At 41.6% G+C, this 22,560-nt stretch overlaps 1 protein-coding gene across 1 annotated transcript in view; it reads left to right on the top strand.

Annotated features, from left to right (window-relative positions):
- Positions 1-8,836: 8,836 nt before the first annotated feature.
- The window catches only part of TAFA4 (TAFA chemokine like family member 4), a 217,353-nt gene continuing 203,629 nt past the window's right edge, over positions 8,837-22,560 (top strand). The window contains exon 1 of the mRNA XM_069472055.1: positions 8,837-8,864. The gene's annotated coding sequence lies outside the window, so the exon portion shown is untranslated. The remainder of the gene's footprint in view (positions 8,865-22,560) is intronic.

Raw genomic sequence — 22,560 nt, 5'->3', positions numbered from 1 at the left:
GCATGGTGACTGCAATTTCTACGGATTCTACCTCAATCTCTCTTTTGCTGATAGAGTACTAGAGTATTCAGGGCTCTTCACAAAAACAGAAGCAATAGTACACACATACACACACACACACACACACACTATACATATATAAATAAATAAAAATCACATATATAACAAACATGAGATTTATTATAAGGTATTGGCCCACGTGATTATGGAGGCTGAGAAGACCCATGATCTGCTGTCTGCAAGCTGGAGGCTCAGGAAAGCCAGGATGTAGCTCAAAAGTCTGAGAGCCTGAGAGCCAGTGATGTGGATTCCAATCAGAGTCTGAAGGCCTGAGAACCAGGATGCTAAAGGCAGGAGAATATCTACGTCCCAGCTCAAACAATCAGGCAGAGAGTGAATTCAAATGTCCTCTGCCTTTTTGTTATATTTAAGTCCTCAGTGGATTGGGTGATGCCCACTCACATTGGGGAGGGCGTTTTTTTTTTTTTTTTGTACTTATTTCACCTATTCAAATACTACTCTCTTTCAGAGATACCCTCACAGACACACCCAGAAATAATCTTTAACTAGATATCAAGGCATCTGTGGCCCAGTTAAGTTGACACATTCAATTAACCATCACTAGTATATAATATGAAGAGTCTTGCACAGAGCGAGTGTCCAACAGCTGAGGGCTATCACGGTCATTCCCTGGCTGTGCTCCTTCACTCGACAGCCTCCTTCCCTTCTGTGGCTCCAGTAAGTACCTCTAAGAGCCCAAGAAGCAGAGATTTCCAAATCCACGTCTCCAGTTCAGATCTTCTCTGCTGCTGAAGGTTCTGAGGCAACTTGGAGGAGAGGAAAAGAAAAGCATTCTCTACTTAGAGACTTTCTAGCTTGAAAAAAAAAAATCACATTAAAAAACATCAAGTAGGTCCTCAGAGCCCCAGTTTATTTCTCTGTAAAATGGAGAAAATAAAACCTTCTGATGGAGTTACTACAAAGAAGAAATGAGACCATGTGGGTCAAAGCACTAAATGTGTCATCCTTTTCTTGCGTGGATGTTCTACTCACATCACAAAATTTCCAAACACTGGATCTCCCGGTAAATTGAGTCAGCTACTCGCTGAATCTCTCTTTCAGAGGTTCTATGGTCTCAGAATCAATGTTTCTCTTCGCTCTGATCTCCAGTCTCTGAAGACTGGCTTCTTCCTATATCTTCAGTTGCACATGACCTGTAGTTGTCTATCATAGCTTCTGTTTTATAACATTTAGTTCAACTTCCCCAGCTAAATGGCTCAGTCTCTTGGGCTCCAATTTTCCAATTCCAGGAGGAAAAGTCTTGTTGGCCCATGCCACTCTTCCAGCCAAACCACACAAGTCAGGAATATTGGATGGATGGATAGTACTTGGCTTCAGAGCTCAGACCTAATCTAATTAGCTGCCACCATGTAGGTGGGGTAATAGAACATGGCTAGCTGGTCAGCCAGGGCCATGGGTGGAGTAGACTCTTGCAGTGGACATTAATCTTTGTCCAATACTCCTTCTTTTCCAGGAATTCATAACTGTATAATTCTGGTAGGGCTACCAGTCTCCCTCTCTGCCCAACGTAGCCATGGCGATGGACTTATTTATGAAACAAGCTGGGCCAGATTTTTATTATTTGAAGGCAGAAGAAAATTCTTGTTGCATTTAGGGTTACAAAGCTGGAAGGACATGGCTTAGGATTATTGAAGAACATTTTCCCTGTATTTTTGGAAGAAGCCTTTTCTTGGTAAGAGAGAATAAGGCCAATCTAGCCAAAAAAACAAACAAACAAACAAACAAAAACAAACAAAAAAAAAAACAACAAAGCCAAGAGATGGGGAAGACATACATACACATACATACTCTCCCTTGAGGATCCAATTACACTTCTGGAACTTTTCAGTTATGTGAACAGATAGCTGTCCCTTTTTGCCTATGTCAGTTTGTGTTGAGTTTCTGTCACTAGCAATCAAGGGCTTTGGCCAGTATGCTTTCTCAGAAGGGGATGTTTGGCAGGCACGAAAATGTCTCTTGCATCTAGATTGAAATCCATGGGATTTGAGGTCTACTGAGAGATTTAACTTCCCTGGCGAGTAAGTCCCTGATCGAGAGTATGCCAAATGTCAGATGTCCAAGTGAAGCCTCTTAAGTCCTACTTTAACATTAATGACCTTTTACTAAATAATGTTGTTCCAAAGTAGAGGCAAAAAACTCAAGTCCAAAAATAAAAGTCAAATGGTATGTGGTTTTTGTTGCATGTGTTAGAATAGGGTAGATGGAAAAAACCTGGAAGAAAATCCAACGTTTATTTTTCTGCTTTCTCCAAAACTTTGTACTAGAAGTCTAGGAGAGTAAATAGGACAGGTAAGGATGGGAAGCGTGGTTTCTCTTTGCACCTTTACTCTGCCACAGTATCAACTTGCAAGGTACACACTCATCCTGCTCAGAACCCAAGTTCCAAAGATATTCAACTATCAGCCCGTCTTGGCCACCATCCTTACTCTTAATACTTTCACAAGTATCAGTCCCCTTCCCAATTGTGTTGTTTCCCACCTTTCCAAATTTGCCATATGCTTAAATCATCATCCTAATGTTTTTCTTTAATTGGAATCAACATTTAATTGAAGCTCACTCTAAATAGCCATATCCATGAATCACAGGATGTTCTCATTTAACTTTTTTCCTAATGTCCATTGAAATGAATTACAACTATTAAGCAAAATTTCTCTGTGTTTCAGGTAAAATCATTTTGTAACCCATCTGTGGGATAAAAACCACATTTATGATAATACTGGGTTAATATTAATGTATTGTTGCTTGTGTTACCACACAAATATGTTACAAATGTGGGAGTTAGAAGCTTTATATCTGGGAATCATGAGCAGATTTGATAAGGTCACCTGTTAGAGTTGAGAAGGTGAAAGTATGGAGAACGAGTAAATTTTGATGGAGTAGAGGGGTTAAAGAAACAATAATTTCTTTTTTATTATCTTCTTTCCCTGCTAGACTGGCAGGTCTGTGAGGGTTGAATCTGCATCTACCTCATTCACCAATATATCCTAGTAGGTAGCAGAGATCCTCGCACATGGTAGACACTCATTAAATATTTGTTGGAGGAAGAAAGTATGAACCAAATAAAGGATTTCATCCAGGTCATTGTGGTATATTTTTGTAAGTTCTTTGAGGTCAGGGAGCGTCAATACTTTTTACAACTTCATCTCAAGTGCCTTGTACAATGTCTAGCACACATGAACAAAAATGAAAAAAAAATTTTTAACCAAAATATTTTTAGTCTAAGTCTGGTAATTTTTGATACAAATTGAATCACATCTCACATTTTAAGCTTTAAAAATGTGCCATTTTAGATTGACTTACAAGTACTGCCACTGGCTTTTGGAAGTTATTTTTAATTGCGGTAAAATACACCTAATATAAAATTTACCATGTTAACCATTTTTAAGTGTACAGTTCAGTGGTATTAAGTACATTCACACTATTGTGCAACCATCAGCACCATCTGTCTCCTGGAGTCTTCATCTTGCAAATCTGAAACTCTATACCCATTAAACACTAACTTCCCATTCTTCCCTTCCTCTAGCCCCTGGAAATCACCATTCTACTTTCCGTCTCTATAAATTTGGCTACTCTAGTACCTCCCATAAGTGGAATCATATGATATTTGTCTTTTTGTGACTGGATTATTTCACTTAGCGTAATAGTCTTTGAGGTTCATCCGTGTTGTAGCACGTGTCAGAATTTCCCTCCTTTTAAAGGCTGAATGATATTTCATCGTATGGATAGATCACATTTTGTTTCTCCATTCACCTGTCCATGCATACGTAGGTTGCCTCTGTTGTGCACTATTTTAGTAATGCTGCTACAAACATGGGTGTTCCACTATCTCTTTGATAAACAAAATTTTTACATGAATTAATAAAAGAATCAATGAAAGAATGAGCTAATGAATGACAACACCAGTCTTCTGCCAAGCAGAGGGCTATCTGACCACGTTGGGAGATGTTAGAGTGGTAGGGCCGGAAAGAAGAAGTAAGGATATGAAAGAAGCATTATTTCTTTGATGATTCTATCTGAGGCTGGCCCTGCTTGGAACCTCGCTCGCATTGCTCGGTGCAGCAGCTCTTGTGTGATCTCTAAAAATGTCCTCCCACTGTGGTTTCATAAATCCTTCTTATGCTAATTTGCCCTGAAGTGCTGTTCTTTTCCAGGGCATAAATTATTGACGCAGTTGTGGTCAGCAATGGGGAAGGATAGTGAAACCCACCTGAGCCTTCCAAAGCAAATAGCCAGACACCTTGTCAGAGTTCCAGACGTATAAAACAAGCCTGACCAAGCCATCCAAGGCAGGAAGTCATTTAACAGCTAAAACGGCTGCCTGCTTCCTGAGTAAGGTGGGGGAATCCAAGATCCAACCAGAGAAGCCTCACATCTTTTCACTCTTGCAAGTTCCCTGGGTGTTCTCCCTCACCAGGACTGTGGGGAAGCCGCAAGGATAGAAAGTTATCCACAAAGACCAGCTGAAGCCATTTTTAGATGTTCACTCTCAGGCAGGAGGATCTGTTGGTATCTGTGTAAAGTGAGCCAGAGCTGGCACTGTGCAGTGGCGTGGCATTTAGTCCAGCAAGGGGTGTGGTGTTCCCTACTATTTGAGTGAGGGGAGGGACCCCTTTGTGTTGGGGAGCTGTCAATGTCAAAGTAGGCTGAGCTCCAAGAAGCCTGACTCACATTTCCTTAGAGGATGCTGACGAACAGACAGGTTGAAAACAAAAACTATACCAGTTGTTTCATTTATCAAAGTCCTCGCAGTTCCCAGTTTGAAGCAAGAGAAAGCAAAGCAAATATCTGGATAGAAAAGTGAACTTGAAAGCTAGAGGGCTGGGGTAAATAAAAAAAGTTAGAAAACAGCGCTTTGAAAATTTCAAAGGCAAATGCAAAGGAATAGACAAGTGCTTTATGTTGTCTCTCTGTTCTTTTTTCATTCGTTTCTGCTCACCCACCTTAGCACAGAGTCTGCAGTAAAAGAGACTGGCTCAAGGCATGAGTTGGCTGTTTAATAGTGGTTTTGACCATGGGACTATTACGGAACCTCTTCTGAGCCCCAGTTTTCTCATCTGTAACATGGAGGTTATAATAAGAGAATTTACCTTGTAGGGTTATGAAGATGATAATCCACATAAATCACTTAGCATTGTGAGCTCCAATTAATGTTAGCTATTATTCTTATTGGTCTCCTAAGAAAAATTGTACTCAAAGTACATGAGTATTGCAAAATGTTGAAACTGAAGCTTCACTTGAAAATAAGAGGATTTTATAAATAGGCCTAGGAGAGCCAGAATGTTCCTTTCAGGCATAGTCAGTCATCAGTGTATTGATTAGGCACCAGGACATGCACAGTAGTGTTCTGGATGTTATACAAATGAGGAAAATAAATACAATGTCTAAGTCACATGGTGTCACTATCTACAAACACAGAGGCACGTCAGGTGGTGTTGAGTGAATGTGTGTGTGCGCCTGTGAAACCCTGTTGATGCGACCTTCACGGGTTCTTACATAAGAAAATAAATAATTGGATCCCATATATATGAAACAGACATGGATTGATTTTATACAACCTCAAAGGATGCAAATTGGATAGCCAAGAGAGAAAGGAAGGGTGCTATGGAGTGAATGACAGGGATATTTTCTTATAAGAGGAATTGTTATCTCTGCCTGGAACAATTTTTGCCCAGATATTCGCTCAGATGGCTTTTTGTCATTTAGGTCTTGGCTCAAATGTCACTACCTTATAGGGAACTTCTCTAGGCAGCCAATCTAAATTAAACCAATCCCCTATTCTTCTAATGCTCTAGCCTTATCGTCTTTTAAGAATTTATTCTGCTCTGAAATTACCATGGTCATATCTTGGTTGAATTGTTCAATGTCCAACTTTCTCCATAACAATACATGTAAGTCACATCTGCTTTGTCATCATATCCCAGAATGTGACACACAGCAGGCATTCAATAAATAGGTGAATAAAGAAATAATGGAATAGTTAGGGCTCATTTCACTATTTTTGTCTTTACATAACTTGCCTTTTTTTGTGGTGATTTGGTTAGTAAATCTCAATTCATCAGATCATTCTGGCTTCTTGCTACTCCACAAAAGACATCAAGTCATTGCAAACTTACAGGGAAGTTCCTTAACTGTGCCATCTTCCTTTAGAAGCAAACATACTTGTATGAGTTTGCTAGGGCTGCCATATAAGTACCACGGACTGTTGGCTTAAACAACAGACATTTCTTGTCTCACAGTTCTGGAGGTTAGAAGTCCAAGATCAAGGTATTGGCAGGGTTGGTTCCCTCTGAGCGCTCTGAGAAAGAATCTGTTCTATGCCTCCCTCCTCCTCAGGTGGTTTGCTGACAATCTTTGGCATTCCTTGACTTGTGGAAATAGCACCCCATCTCTGCCTTGATGTCCACATGGCATTCTCTCTGTGTGCATGTCTGTCTCCAAATTTCCCCTTTTTATAAGGACAGAGTTCTATTGGATTAGGGCCTACCATAATGACCTCAGACCCTACTTCCAAATGAGGTCATATTCTGTGGTACTTGGAGTTAGGACTTCAAAATATGAATTTTATGGAGACACCATTAAACTCCTAATACTGAACATCCAGGATGGGAGAATATGCTAGTTAGGTTGAGACACATAGTTGCTTACTTTTTTGCTTTTCCCCACTAGGACAAGAATCTCTCAGTCCAGGAAAACTTGGAGATAAGAAAAACAGCCAGAGGTTAAGTAAACACTCAGACCCATGCCAGAACTATGCTTGATGCACAGTGCAGAATCAACACATATTTGGTGAATGAATGAATGTGGACTTGTTCTTCTAAATGACCTGCCCCCTCACCTTTTCCAAGTCTTGGTTCAAATGTTACCTTCTCAGTGAGAACTAGCCTGATGACTATACTTAAAATCACAGCCTCCCCAGTACTCATCATCTTTTCTCTACTTTTCTTCTCTTTGTAACATGGACTACCTTCTACCGTAATCTATAATTCGCTCATTTGCCATGTTAATTGCCTGTCTCCCCTCACTAGAAGGTAAACTCCAGGAATGCAAGAACTTTCACTGGTATGTTTACTTCTGTAAATACCAGCACTTTTTACAGTGTCTGACACAGAGTAGGCCCTCAATTTCATTGAGGAAATGAATAAATGATGTCAAGAGAGAACTCTGGAACCTTCTGGCATGTTGTTTCAGGTTTTGCTTGGCTCTCCCCCTGTCTTTCACAGAATTTCAGCACTTAGTCTTAGAGGGACACCTCAAAGATCAAGCCCCTGTCTCCAATGCTTAAATTCCCCCTTAAACTGGTGACAACTTGATAACATAATTGCCTTTGACTGTAGAGCCCCAATTTTGATAATAAAAGAGTAAGGGATTGAAAATGTTTAACAACAAATAAAACAATGTGGTATGGCCTGTGTACGGGAAACGGAAGCAGGAGGCCTGCCATAGGTTAGTTCAAGTGGTAGGCTCAGAGGAGGGCAAATATACTTTGGAGTGCAACTAGGGCAGGATGGTACATATTTTATATCCATAAAAGACCAGAAGTAAAAGGACCAGAAGATTTTAAGCCAAAACAATGACAGTGAACAGCATGGTATAGAGCAATGCTTTTCAAACTATATGCATATGCTAACCACTTCGGGATCCTGTTGCAATGAAGATTCTGGTGCTAGGGTGGGGTCTGAAGGTCCGAAACTCTACCGTAGTCTCAGGGGATGCCTTTGTGGGACCATGCATTGAATAGCAGAGCGCATGGATTCTACAACCGGATTTCCTGGGTTCAAATATAAGTTTAACCATTAATTGGGTAATCTTCAGTAAGTTATTTAACTCCTCTGTGCCTCAGTTTTCTCATCTGTAAAATGGAGATCAGATAAGGTAATCTCTGTAAATGAATGCCGTTTAAGTATCATTGATCATCACTGTTGCTTTACTCACAGAAGAGGGCATGGCTGGGGGAGTGGGTGGGTGGGAGGGAGTCAAAGAAGTGTTGCTTGTGTTTTTATAATTTTTAAAATAAGAAATGTATTTAGGTATTGACATGTGTGCCGAATTTTCTACCCTCCCATGCAAGCAAATTACACATGAAACTGGATTAGTTTATGCATGTGCTACGCACAGGGTGGCTAAGAAGCCCTGCTTGCAAACAGCTTTGGGTCCTGGGTGGGGAATGGTTTCCACTGGGAGTCGAACCCTAAAGTCCTCTCTCTCTCTCATGCAGGGCTCCACGCGGCTCCCAGGTATTCAGAAAGAATACCTTTTCCCCAGCACCTGCGGAGTGGCGGCCACAGCGAGGCGCTCGGGAGAGGCCACGGGAGCCAGGGAGTCCAGGCGCGCGGGCGGAGCAGGGGTGCGGGGCGGGGACAGGGCTGGCCCACGTGGACCGCGGGGCCTGGCGGGGGCAGGAGCCGCTGGCCCGCCCGGCCAATCAGCGCGGCCCGCGGCGGGCCCGGCCCCTCCCGGCCAGCTATACCGCGGGGCTCCGCTCCGCACTCCTCGCCGCGCGCCGCCCCGGACCGAGCGCACCGACGGGGCGCGCTGCTGCCGGCGGACCCCCGGGAGTCCCCTAGCAGCCGCCTCACCGCAGAGGCTGCTTCCTCCGCGGCAGCTCCGGGCTTCTCTTTGGAGAGACGTGGAACTTTCTTTCTCTTGGCGAGGCTGCGGAGGTGATGGGCCACTACCGGGGCGCCAGCGGGGAGGCGGCACGGTGAGCGTCCTCAGTCGCCGGTGCGGCGATCGGTGCCTCGTCCTGGACGCGTCGGTCTGAGTTGGCTGCCGGCTCTCGTCGAGTAAGAAGGGAAAAGGAGGGGCGGGAAGACGGAGTTGGGGAGGGTTTGCACCCCGTACTTAGGTGCTGTCTCGTGGGCAGCAGCTGCCTCTCGAGCTGGTACCGACTTAGCTGGGGCAGCCCCCTCATCCGGCGCTCCGGGGTGCGGGGGTTATCGCCTGTGCTGCGGTCGGTCGCCGTGCACCCCAAAGTTGGAAGCGGCGTTCCGAAGTAAGGATGTGCCGCAGCGACCGCTTCCAATTTCGGGGTTCATGTCTGCCCTTCAGAGCCCCTGGGGGTGCTCAGCGGGTGCTGGGGGAGGCCACTTGATAAATTGGTGTAAGGAGGGAGAGAGCGAACTCGCCGAGAGCTCTGGTCTGGGCAAACCGGCCTTGGGGCTTCATCCCTTGGACCTGAGCCAGGATCCTTATAGGAGCCAGCAGGTGGGAGCAGGTCAGCCTCCCACCTGGACCCCTGCTTGCGGGGCTCTTGCTGGAAGGGCGTCGCGAGCGCTTGGGGCCACGTCTTCCCGTCGGGAGCGCAAAGCTTCCCGCGCAAGTGGAGAACTGGAGCGGGTCTGCAAGTCCCGGTTTTTTGCGCGTGAGGCATCTCGGATTTGCCCACCAAGGTGGCTGGCTTCTTTACATTTCTTTCTTACCCCTTTCTTGCCTCATTTGCCCTGTCAGTCCGCTCCTGGAAGGGAGGGCATCTTTAACCCTAAGCAAGGAGCGTATCCTTGGGGTGGTTTGGGAATCAGAAACTTAATGCTCTGCACCTGGGAAGGCAACCCAAGCCAGACACCGCGACGCTGGTGCGTTTTCTTCTTAAATCAGTATCATTTAACGTTTGGGGGGCGGCGCTCCACGAACCCTTCTGAGAGCCTTAACCGAGCTATGAATCAGCTCCTCATCAACACGTATGTACAGGTTCATGGACTCACTGAGACCGACCCATGTGCCCACCCCCCACGGGGATTTAAGGACCGCCGCCCCCCTTGGTGAAGCGTCCTTATCCGTGAACTCTTTTCCCTTTTAACTTTTCAATGGCCTTCCCTCTGAGACTAGCAAGGTTGATGTGATGTGACAGGCGATCCGTGTGTGTGGGGACGGGCGCGTTAGAAGCCTTGGTCTGCTTCTTTCTGCCCGCAACAACCCGAAGCGCCCACCTGCAGACTCAGCTGCGCAAACTTGCGCACGTTGATCGTGGGTTAGCTTTTGTGATCACACGCATCCCAGCTTGGACTCCTCTGGAACACTCGCTGAGGTAGGACAAGGTGGGGGCAATTTGTGCGTCTGAGCCCAATTCAGGCAGGGCCTGAATTTTTTTTTTTAAACGCTAAAATAATTTAGGACCCGCCATTTTGCAATATAATTAGTTTTTTCCACTCAGTCATTTGAGAACAAATGTATGGCTTGAAGAATTCTTCAACAGCTCGCTGTGGGTTTTAGAGTGAGAAGCGTATCTGCTAAGTTTATTGCCATAAATCAGTGTGTAAACCCAACACTTCCTTTGGATTGGAAATACAGGCCTTAACAAGGCAGTGTGAGAGCAGTTTTCAGAATCATTATGACTAATGATGACGTCCTCCCCAAATGACCTCGTGAGTTGGCATGGCTCATTTGTGCAAAAGCTTTCTTCATATGTGTGGACATTTCTTGATCAGTATTCTATAGCTGAAAGCTGTATTTCAAGGTTTCCTTCTTAAGTTTTTCTGTCTCATTGTTCTGCTTTGTGTGACTTTGCTCTCTTCCTTCAGTACCGTCTTAATTGCCCTTTGACACTGCAAAATTTATTATAAGGCTTTACGCCACAGTTAGACTTGGCCAGTTTTCTCCATTAAAGATAAGAAAGTTGTCCTTCCTGGAAAAGCAGTGGCTGCTAATCTACCTGTTTTGGAATGACTTTAATTTTATTACTTCTGCCCCAACACAAAAAGACACCTACAAATATCTCTGCTTGATTATTGAATATTTTTCACTGAAGGCAAGCTTTTTCATATTTCTGGTACTGGAATGTTCTAGGTCACTTGAATTTCAATATTTGTTTTCTGATCTTTTTAGAGATGTGTATTGTTTGATGACCTAGTTCCATTTAGTTAAAAGAAAAAGAAAAAAGAAAAAAGCTTCTTTGCTTTGTCCCCCCACCTCCTTTTCAGTGGTACATATCCTTTTCCTAATAGCTGCTTTTATCTGCACCACTCATTTTTGTTACACTTAATACTTCGTTATGTAAATGGTGTGTTGATGCATATGATATTAAAACTGCATTCACTGGGGATTAACCCATGGGAATGACATCATCACCAGCCAATCCTCTATCTGATTTGAACATGCATTGACAAAAGTCACATTATCATATTGAGCAAGGGATTCTATATTGCCTGTGATGAATGAAGGAAGGAAGGAAGTCTTTTTGGCGCTTCTTAACTCTCAATTAGCTGCCCAGTTGGAGAGTTTTGGGTATTTCAATACTAAGAAGCTTAGCTTAATAATAAAATTCTCAGATTGCAGTTTTATAGATCGCTTTAGAATTTGCATAAGTAGATTTTCCCCCTTAAGCTTTCTTCCTCTTTGGGAGTTTTTCACCTTGCCTTCTGGCTCTATGTATTTCTTTACAAATGTGTCGAGACATCATAGTAAATATACTAGCCTTTTTTTTTTTTTTTTTTTTTTGGGTCCTAGAGATAGATAGAACCTGTAGGTGATGGGCCACTTTATTTGGGTACGTGTGTTTGTTTCATCAGGTGTTGGCTATAAATCAGCCAGGATTAACAAGATGACTTCAAGCCCTGCAGCCAATCATAAATGATTGGGAGACCATACAGTGTTTTTATCCCAATTTGTTAAGGTTCAGGATTGAGGAGGGGGGACAGGCAATAGGAAACAAAAATGTCCACAAAGGGATTGGTGAAGTGATCTTGGCCACATTAATCACTTTACAATTATCTGTTTTGAAAATGTTATTTTAAGAAGCCCATGCCAGAACCCTAGGCAGTCCTGACTTAAAGACTTAAGCCGTTATATCGAGTTGCACTTTGTAATAGCCCACTCAGCTTGTGATCTCCTGCACCCCACCTCTCACAAGATAAAATTAACCTTGGCTTCCCATCTATTCGATATTTATTGAAAAAAATAAATTCTTGTTTTACAATTGCTATTCAAGTTCAATCCATTTTCCTCCATAAAGTCAGTTAAAAGGGCTCTTTTTTTTTTTTCTTTAAACTTAAACATAATTGCACAATCTGGTTTAAGGGAAGACTCAAAGGCTTAAGGAATTTTAAATCTGGAAAGTACCTCAGTGCAGCTTTCTAGAAGATTGGGGGTAGGAAGTGTTGTGACTCGAATCTACTATGTTATAAAAAGAACTGGGATTAGAATCTTGGAGTCCTAACTCCTAGCCCAGTGTCCTTTCCAATGAAAGACTCCTGTGTTGTGGTGGGACCTCTCCTCTCGGTTGTCTCTGCAGAGGAGGGCCACATTGACTTCTTGCACTGTCAAGGCTCAGTTTGTTAGATCCTCACACTAGCTGAACCCCACTCAAAGATCTGACAGCTGTGTGCACCTAAGCTGCCTTCCTAGTAGCTGCCACAGGACCCACAGTTACAAAGGAGAGGTTTAAAGGGGACCTGGCGGCGGTGGGGGTGAGGTGGGGGGATTGAGCAGATTGAGTCAAGCTGGACCCATCTGAACACATGGACAGACATGGATGTTAAAATGACGGTGAGGCAGTTTTAGGTAATAATTTAAGGTTTGCTTATGAAAGAAAACTCAGAACATAAATCTATTGTGTGATACTCTTATACTATGTACCTTTTAGTTGCTGTAAAAACCAATACTGATAATTTATGACAAAACTATTTGCTGACATAATTGCAGATAATGATAATGATATCTTACGTTTGTTGAACTCCTAGTATGTGCCAGGTATAGGGTGCTAATGTTAAGGAAGCACTCTGGTTAGTAGATGGCTTTCTCTATATGGATGAACTACAGATTTTCAGAGTCATCAATCTAAAACAACACTGAATCTTTTTTAGTCACTCTTTTTAATTCAAAAGATGTCAGAATCTTATAATATCAAGTCATTAATGCAAGCATAAATAATTTTTATTCAGCAGTATGGTAGTGTCAAATATTAGGGAGTTCTTGTTAATAAAATGACAAGAAGGCTCTCTATTTAAAAAGATAATAAAGATATGGATTTATAATCCTTTCCTGAGACTGTAGTATTATTAGTACAGAAGAGTAAAATATTCTTGTTTGAAAAATATGAAGACCTCTTTGTATTTTTATCAAAACACTGGGCCTTTTTTTTTTTAAAGTAAAAATAGGACAGTGTATACAATACTCTCTTGGCTTTGTTAGTGCTAAAAGTTCATTTCAAACTGGAAAGCACTTGCACATTTTTGCAGCATTTCAGTTGTCCTAGCCAAAGGTGGAACTGTCAAAAGCTACGGTTATTATTAGTAGTAGTTTTTTAATGACCACTGTGTCTGCTCAGATACTCTTAGTTTCACATCTATGCCATATGTTGTACAGTTTTCTCTGAAAATGCATGGTTTTATTTGTTCATTTTGTTCATTTTCATACCCTCCTTTATCGAATGAATCATGAAAATATTGATGAGTCCTTGGTATACCATAGTTACTTATCTGTGAATCATTGTATCTAAAACCTCAGACTTTAAATAGAGAATCTAAAAGCAATCAAAGGTTTCCAGCAAGGAAGAAACTTAGAAACCATCTAATGCAATGGTTCTCAAATGGGGGCAATTTTGCACCCTAGAGGACTTTTGGCAATGTCTGGAGACATTTTTTGTTGGTTGACACAACTTGGGGTGGGCTGGGGATGGGAGAGCAGTCTCTAGCAGGTGGAGGCCAGGGGTCTCGCTAAACATCCTATGATGCACAGGACAGCACCCACAAAAATGTCATGAATACTGTGGTTGAGAAGCCCTGTACTAGTGCAAATTTTTAGGCCCAGAGTAGTGAAATGACATATTTAACGTCCCCAGCTTTTTATTTCTGGAAGAGAACCCACATATCTTAATGTATAGGCCAAGATTCTTTTCATCACCGTAGGCTTCTGTTTTGAAATATTCTTTTCTTTTTCTTTTCTTATAAAGATAATACATGCTTGGTGTATGAAATTCAAACATTTAGAAGAATATGAAAAAGACAGTAAATAAAAAACCACCCAAGTTTGCTACTCAGAGACAATTCCTTTTCCTATTTTGGTAAATCTATTTCTTTTTTTTTTTTTTTTTTTTTTTTTGAGACAGAGTCTCACTCTGTTGCCCAGGCTAGAGTGAGTGCCGTGGCATCAGCCTAGCTCACAGCAACCTCAAACTCCTGAGCTCAAGCGATCCTCCGGCCTCGGCCTCCCAGAGTGCTAGGATTACAGGCGTGAGCCACCGCGCCTGGCCAAGTAAATCTATTTCTAATTCCCTTCTTCTGCTATCATTTAGACCTAATAATTTTAGATAAATGGGATCTTATATAATCTGTGACCTGCTTTGTTTACTCAGCAAAGGCCCATTGGAGGGCCTTTGGTGAACCCATGGCTAGGGAAGGAGGTCAACACTCCCTTGACTATGGGGACCTCTGATGCAGTGGTGACCATTTTATGTGCATTCACATGCAACTCAGATATGCTCTGGATCCATTTCCAGAAGGATGACAAATCAGTGAAGAGAGCTTTATGCCATTCCTTTTCATGGCTGTATGTTATTCTATTTAAAAATTCATCTTAATTCATGAAACACCCAAAAGTTGAAAGGGATTTTGAGTTGCTTTGTAATACATTCCTGTTTACCAAAAGCATCAAGTTTCATATGTCATATTGGAATGAGTCCTTCAATTCTACTTTTTAAAATTGGTATCTAGTTTAAGATTTTACTAGCTTGAAGGCCATAAATATTTCATACAATGGGGTGTTTAATTAAGGCTGACCAAAGAAAAAATTATTGGGGTGAATTCCCTGCATGTATCGGTGGGGGCAACAAATCACTGGAATAGTAATCTTTGTTACTATTTAAATCATTTGGCAGCTCTTCCAGTAGCAGCCAGATTGTAATGTAAACATCTGTTACCTTTTCTCTGCTTTCAGAACTGATTATGCAACCCGGCTTCAGATCCGAGACACAGCTTTCTTCATCTATATTTTTGGATTAATTCCTTCTCAACACACTCACACACACGCACAGACACAAATATCCACGGACAGAAATCAAAAGAGCCATAAAATTGGTTACCATGGGCCCAGTCCTCCCAGGATAAAAAGCTCACATCTTCTTTGCACTCTGTCCTGCTCTTTGCAGACTGTCGGATCTGCACAGGAGCATGGAATTCCATTAAGCAAACTGGAGGATGGTGGTGAGTCTGTCCCTTGGTACCAATCTCATCCTCCTTGTGTGCTAAATTCCACCCCACCCCGCACCCACCTCCCCCAAAGAAAAAGCTTAAGAGCTGATGTGCAATTGAAGAGATTTAGGAAACTCCTTGGTTAACATTTAAACATCCCTGACAGGGCCAAGGAGTACCTACCAACAGAGGTGGGGAAAGTGGAGGGGTAGGTAAGGAGACATTTAAATGGAATTGGACCTTACATAGTAAGTGTCTCATGAGAGTTTTCTGCTAAGCACTGGCCATTTTTATGTTAGGTTTTGTTTGTTAAATATTTATAATATTTAACAATATTGTTGAGCTTTTAAAAATCATAATAGCAACAATAACTATCATTTATTGAGTAAGAATCTTGGTTGGTATTGTGCTAAGCATTTTTTTTTGTTTTGCCAAAATACAAATAACATAAAATTTATCATTTTAACCACTTTTAAGTGTACATTTCAGTGGCATAAAGCACATTCACATTTTTGGGCTATCATCACCTCAGTCCATCCACAGAACTCTTTTCATCGTATAAAACTGTAACTCAGTACCCATTAAATACTAATTCCCCCTTCTTCCCTTCTCCTAGTTCCTGGAAGACACCATTCTACCTTCTGATCTCTGAATTTCACTACTTTAGGTACCTCATGTAACCAGAGTCATACAATATTTGTCCTTTTGTGAGTGTTTTATTTTACTTAGCACCATGTCTTCAAGGTTCATCCATGCTATAGCATGTGTCAGAATTTCCTTCCTTTTTATGGCTGAAAATTATTCCATTGTATGTAATGGCCACATCTTGTTTGTCATTTGTCTGTTGATGGACATATGAGTTGTTTCCACATTTTGGCTGTTGCAAACCATGCCGCTATGAACATGGGTATACAAACATCTGTGGGAGCCCCTGCTTTCAGTCCTTTTGGGTCTACACCCAGAAGTGGAGTTGCTGTATTGTATGGTAATTCTGTGTTTAGTTTTTGGAGGGACTGCTGTACTATTTTCCATAGTAGCTGTACCATTTTACTACATTAAGCATATTTATGCACTATCTCATTTAATCCTACCCAAAGTCCTATAAGGAAGATAGCGTCATCATCTCCCTTTTGTGCATGAGCAAAATGAGGTGCACAGGGAGGGAGCCACACTGGTATTTCATAGCAGAGGCATGATTTGAGCCCAGTCAGTGTGGTCTAGAGGCAGAGCTCTTAGTAGATCATTCATTCTTTCAATTCAAGAAAGGTTGACCAAACCCCTCATGTGTACGGCCCATGGTTGCATGGTTGGGGAGAAGAGATAAATAACAAATGTGTTTATCCCAAGGAGAAACTCTAAAAGCCCTCATCCTGCCACATGGAGGAATTTGATTGAGAGTTGGAGTTCCTGTGTGTGGGTCAAATGCTCATTTGGAAATTGGTATTTTATTTAACTAATAAGAGGCCAATAAGTACACACGGTGCCTATTTAGGTTGTTAACATGAGTGCTGCCTCAAATCCTCTGGCAATTAACAACCGTGCAGCACATAGTTTTGTAAACACCATGACAATTTTTGCTTCTTGTCGGGGTTAGGAGGGAGCGGTGGGTTGAGACAGTACAAGGAAATAATCAAGATCAAGATAAGCTGTAAGCAGGATCTGACTGATGATTGCATTTTTGCTTCGCAGAGACAGTGGGCAGAGGACCTGGGCATCTTTCCCACCAAAAACACAGCCTGATGGAGTTATTGCAAAGGAAGGCACGTTTAGTCACTTTATAGAATTAACAATTGATCAGTTTTGTGGTGCCTGAATCCTTTATAAGCACCCCATGTTTATTCATCATTGTGATTACACAGTGGAAGCGGCTTTGCTTGATGTGATGAGCAAAAGCAAGATGCGAAGACATTTAAATACACTTGAAATTAACGTTTGCACAAATAGGTGTCTGACAGGGTGTTCTAATTTGATTCTAAAGCCCCAGAAATAAGCCTTTATCTGGGGGATGGGGAGGGTGGTTCTTTTGGAATCCCGAGTCAGACATGTTTAGTTCATTTGCAAGGTTTCTTTGTTATTTAAAAGGAAAATGACAATGTTTAGAACATGTCAGCCCATGGTCCTAGTGGGTGAGTCAGGGGAGCAGAGAGTACCAGAAAGCTCTACTGTTGATACTAGTCTAGCATGTGAGTTAACCCTTTTCCAATGGAGTACCAAGCTCTGGTATTCTCAGTGGCAGGGGGAAAGCCATGAGCCAGCCTGTCCTAATGTATCCATGAACAGACTACACTAATCATCCTACGAAGTATTAATCAGGAAAGGAAAGTATTCCTCAAGTCTGAAAGTTAAGGTCACCCTGGGAAAAAGGACTGGCAAGATTCCTAGAAAACTGTTTCTTCAAGACATTTTGATTCCAAATTTACTCTTTGCACATTTACAAAAGACTCAGGATCCCAAGTGTAAACTCAGATTCTGGTTTGATGTGCAAATATTTCTGAACCATAGCATAAATAGACATGAACTTACAAGCAATTGACAACATCCATATATGAGTTTCACAGGCCTCATTTACTTAGAAGTAAGGAAGGAGGGAAAATAAATATAGGGTTTGTGCTGATTGCAATGTTTTTTGTCCTCTTGTAAATGCTGGACTTTGTTGGATTTTTAGAATCTATTTTATATTATCAGTCTCATTTGGTATATGTGTCCCAAAATTCCAGTATTACTGCCATTCCTAATATCACTTAGACCAGCAGAGAATAATCACTTGGAGGGCTTGTTAAAACAGATTCTCTGGTCTCACCTCCAGAGTTTCTGATTCAGTTAAGTCTGGGATAGAGCCTGGGATTTTGCATTTCCAGAAGGTTCCCACAGGGTGCTGATGTTGCCAAGCTTTGGACTGCAGTTTGCATAACACTTTCTTAGTACATTTTTCAGAGCTTACATATTTTAATGTGAAGATTTTTATAAAAATAAGGTTTTGATTAGGTTGAGTTTCTCATTTCCTAATAATGCTGATAAGTTTGTCTAAATAGTATGATTGGGAAGATTGATTTAAATTACTGAACCAAAAGTACAAATTAGTTGGATCAGTGTTATGTACGAGAAACTGATTTTGCTAATGTCTCTAAGTGTCCTTTAGAGCATAAGATGTGTTTTCTATTGTTGAAGACTTTTAAAATAAGAACGGTAGTTACATAAATGAATGTTGAGCCAGGTTTTCTGTACGTAGCACGTAAGCGTCTGTCACCTTGCTGATGTCTGTATTGACCAGGAAAAAATGTGGCTTCTATTTCCATGTACTTTTGAGTCTGATTTAAATTGTAATCCTTTCGGCAGGTGACGTACAGGAATTTCGTTTTTGTTCCCGTATAGTTAAGACTCAGCAGATGTTAAAAGCTGATGTGGATTTAAGATTTCATCCGTTCTGGGAATAATTGAAGATTTAGTCAGGACCAGAAGATGGAGTTGTAGACAGAGTTATAGGACTTGAGGGGGTGTGGAAAGTTTTTGCACAGATGCCTGGCTTATTGCTTTCTCCTGCCACTTGGAGGAATAAATTATCTTTTGCGTTTGCTTAAATGAAAAGCTTTCAGTGGATTTTACTTTGTCTTGCACTATTTAAAAAAAAAATTAGAAGTTTGCAAACCAAAGTCTCTCCTGAATGAGAAAACAAATGTAAAGAGCTTGCCTATTTAAAAAAAAATCCTTACTCATTTTTAAAAATTGGGGATTTGTGAGATATTTAGAGGTAGTCTGAGTTATAGAAATGTGTGGGTATTGGCAGGAAGGTTAGAATTGGCAACCACCAAGCAGAGTGGATGGGCTGGGTCAGAGTCATTTAACCTCCTCTGTCTCCAGAGCTGTGTTTTAATTACACAGCTGGTTCATGGAACTGTGGTCCTCTCTCGCAGGCAGCGGAGTGTCGCGTATGACTAGGTTTGTACTAACGTTTCCTTAGGACCCATCAGTCACTGTTGTCCCTTCGGCAGATTTTCACTTTGGTCATTTCTGCCCAACTGTCAAGATGCTACAGTTCTCCTCCCTGGCTGCCTGCCCTTTTGGCCTGTGTCCCCACCACAGCACTCAACCCCAGACGCTTAGAAGATGAGGCTTCTAAGTTGAGTGGCAGACAGGGACATGGCTGAAGATCACTTCCATGGAAGACTAAACAGCAGAAGCATCCCAACAACAAAATTGCCCTACTTTTTTTTTTTTTTTTTTTGAACAAATATCTACTTGAAAAAATCTGGCCTTTGTTTTACCGAACAGCATAGTACATGTGGGTGGTATTCTCTGCTGGCTGGGAATGGCTGGTCAGTGTCATTACAGCCACTTGGGCTGCATCATGCAGATAGTGACGCCACCGGTCATAGTACAGGGTCACAGTGACTTTGTAGAACCCCTGCTGGTAACACACAAGTTGTAAAAATAAAAGTAGAGATCACCTTTAACTATCTCTACAGCCCATTTCTATCTCTTTCCCCCCAATACTCCGAAGAGTTTGGCTTATACCTTTCTGTATGTATTTAAAATATTTAGTATACATTGTGGCACAAAGACATTCAACTGTGTGCAGGAAGAATGGACTGATAAAGACCTGGTGGATTCTCTGTCATCATTTGGAGTTGATTTGTCGATGCTAACTAATCAGAAATAGGACGCATATTTGGCATTTAGCTTTATTTAAAAAGTATAATGTGAAAATACCAAAATATATTAAACCTTTCTATTTATATTTAAATTATATATGTGTACTAAATATAGAGTCTTACGTGTGAATTGTTTCACCTTAATAGTATCATTCTGTACATCTGATTCTACAGTTCATGATCTTCAGTTACCGTTGTCTAGCTCATTTCTTTAACTGCCGTATAACGTTCCCTATGAACGCACCACATTTTATTTAGCTGTTCCCCTCCTGATGGGCATTCGGATTTTTCCCATTTTTTTCTTCTTAGAGAGAGTACGATGAGACCATTCTTGAACAAAGTCGTATATGACATTAATTGAGATGCAGTGTTTACCGTTTAAAGCCCTCTCTTAATTCCATGTCTCTTTGTATCCATGTGCTAGTATTTTCCTGGGATAGAAGTGGAATTGCCAGGTCCAAGGGTAGAGCATTAAGTTGCTTGAGGATGCATCTGGAAAGCGTGGGGACTGCAGAAGGCCTCTTCTGTCATTATGTTCTCTTGGAATTAAGATATGGAAACTCCAGAATAGGTCAGGCCCTAAACATTATAGATCAAATCTGTAAGTACAATCTTACAAGTTCCTATGAGCTCAAATAGAACTTCCTGCAACAATGGCAATGTTCTAAACTCCATGCACTCCATGTCCACTACGACAGCTACTAAGCCACGTGCTACTGTTGGGCACTTGGAATGTTGCTATTGTGAGTGAGGAAGTGAATTTTAAATTTTATTTAATTTTAATTTAGCTTTAAATTTAAAGCCGTGTATATAGTAGCTACTTTATTGGATAGTGCTGGTCTAAGGCATGCACCATGATAGAAGGTACAGCCATTATATTTCATTATAGTCCCCAAAAGTTTTAGAAAGTGACTCATGCAGAGATAGAAGTGTGGTCTGTTTTGTTCAGGAAGGGGCCCAAGACTCTCGAGCTGAAAATAGGGAGATAAATAAGCGAATGGAAACAAGACGACGTCACTAAGATTTATCAGGAACGTCCCCTCCCTGTTTAGAGACTCCCGTCTGCTCTGCCCTGGCTGGGGCCGCCTGACAGTGCTGCAGGGTCCTACTGGGGCAGTTCTTTGTAAAGTGAATTGATGGCTATGTAAATACAGCCATTAACCTCAGCACCTCAGACAGCTCCTTGGGCACTGCAGATTTCTTGCCCTTGAAAATGCTAGTTGATGGATGCCAAGATATTTAAAAAAAAAAAAATTGTTTTTTTCCCTCTGACTGGTTGAAGCAGTGGACCTGGGAAGTTACAGGCCAAAGAAGCCCACGGAATTGAGGGCCTATTAGGTGTGAGCCCTCTGGCAGGGGTTTAGCATTCCGTTCTTGCAGAGGGGTATTTTGAAGATTTACTCTTGGTATATAGGATATGGCTCTCTGTATATGTATATGTCCGTGTTATTTTTAAAACACACCGAGTGAGTTGTAATTTGAAAGCACTGGTTAAAGGAAATTTGTGGAAAACCTGGTTTTAAAGCAAATGGAGTTTTGGAATTCTGGAATTTTGTATATATTTTAAAAGGAGGCCTCGTTTACAATGAAAACAATAGGTTTCTTGAAAGACATTTTTAGAAGTAGATTGAATGGGGATGACAGAGACAGACGATGCATGAGATTCCCATGTTCAAAATTTGTTTGGTGGTAGGAAAAGCAGAAGTCGGATTAGAAGTAGGGTAAATTCACACTTAACAGGTACAATACAATGCACACTACATGGGTGATGGACATGCTTATAACTTTGATTCCAACTGCATAAAAGCAATTCATGTAACCAAAACATTTGTACCCCCGTAATATTCTGAAATTAAAAAAAAAAAAGTAGGGTCAGAAGATGACGGTTGCCAGTGCCCTGATTTTTCTCTCCAGTGTCATCTGGGACCTCTGCCTCTTCCTCTCCCGTAACTGTAACTGTGCTGACCATCTCTCATTTCCCATGATGCATCAGATAGATTGCTTCTTCAGCAGGGCTCTGCACTTGACATTCCTTTCCCTGGCATGCAGAATGTGTGTCCTTTGTCCCCTGCCCCCGCCCCCCCGCCCTTTTTTTTTTTTTTTTTTTTTTTTTTGGTGGCTGTCTCCTCATCCTTTAAGTCTCAAATGTTACCTTGTGAGATAAAACCTTGAGAATACGTCCCTTACCTACTTCAAGCAACGGTGACATGGCTTTCTGTAAAGTACTGGTGGGAGTCTCCAGTTGATGACTGTGTGAAAATGTTTTGAACACCACAGCTCAGTGTGTACACACACACTGTTGTTATTCCTGAGGCTCTGCCAGAAGCCATGTTGCCTTCTTCCAGCTTTTCCTCATCTTCCGTAAAGCTGGATGTCAGGGTGAAAACTCGGAAGTGTTGAATTCAGAGCTTGGGCTCCTACCTTCCCATCTGATCCAAGGTAAATACCATTATCCCTGGGATCATTCAGTCTTTTCCACACTGACACATGGGGGCGGAGGGCTCTGATTCTGCTCTTAGGTTTGGGTGGAATAAAAACACCTATGAGATTTAAAAATAAAAGCAACAACCCTAAAAACTCAAACCATAGAACTGTGGCAGTCTCGTAGTAAGTACTGTTTACATCTGAGATCTGTTATTGTGTTAACCTGATGAGGAAGTATAAAATACTGACACCCCCACGTCCAGTCTAAGAAGAAATATATCTAG

The sequence above is a fragment of the Eulemur rufifrons genome, chromosome 7 (genome assembly GCF_041146395.1).
Source record: "Eulemur rufifrons isolate Redbay chromosome 7, OSU_ERuf_1, whole genome shotgun sequence".
NCBI lineage: Eukaryota > Metazoa > Chordata > Mammalia > Primates > Lemuridae > Eulemur > Eulemur rufifrons.
The sequence above is the reverse complement of the archived record's forward strand: the minus strand, read 5'-3'. Positions and strand labels throughout refer to the sequence as shown.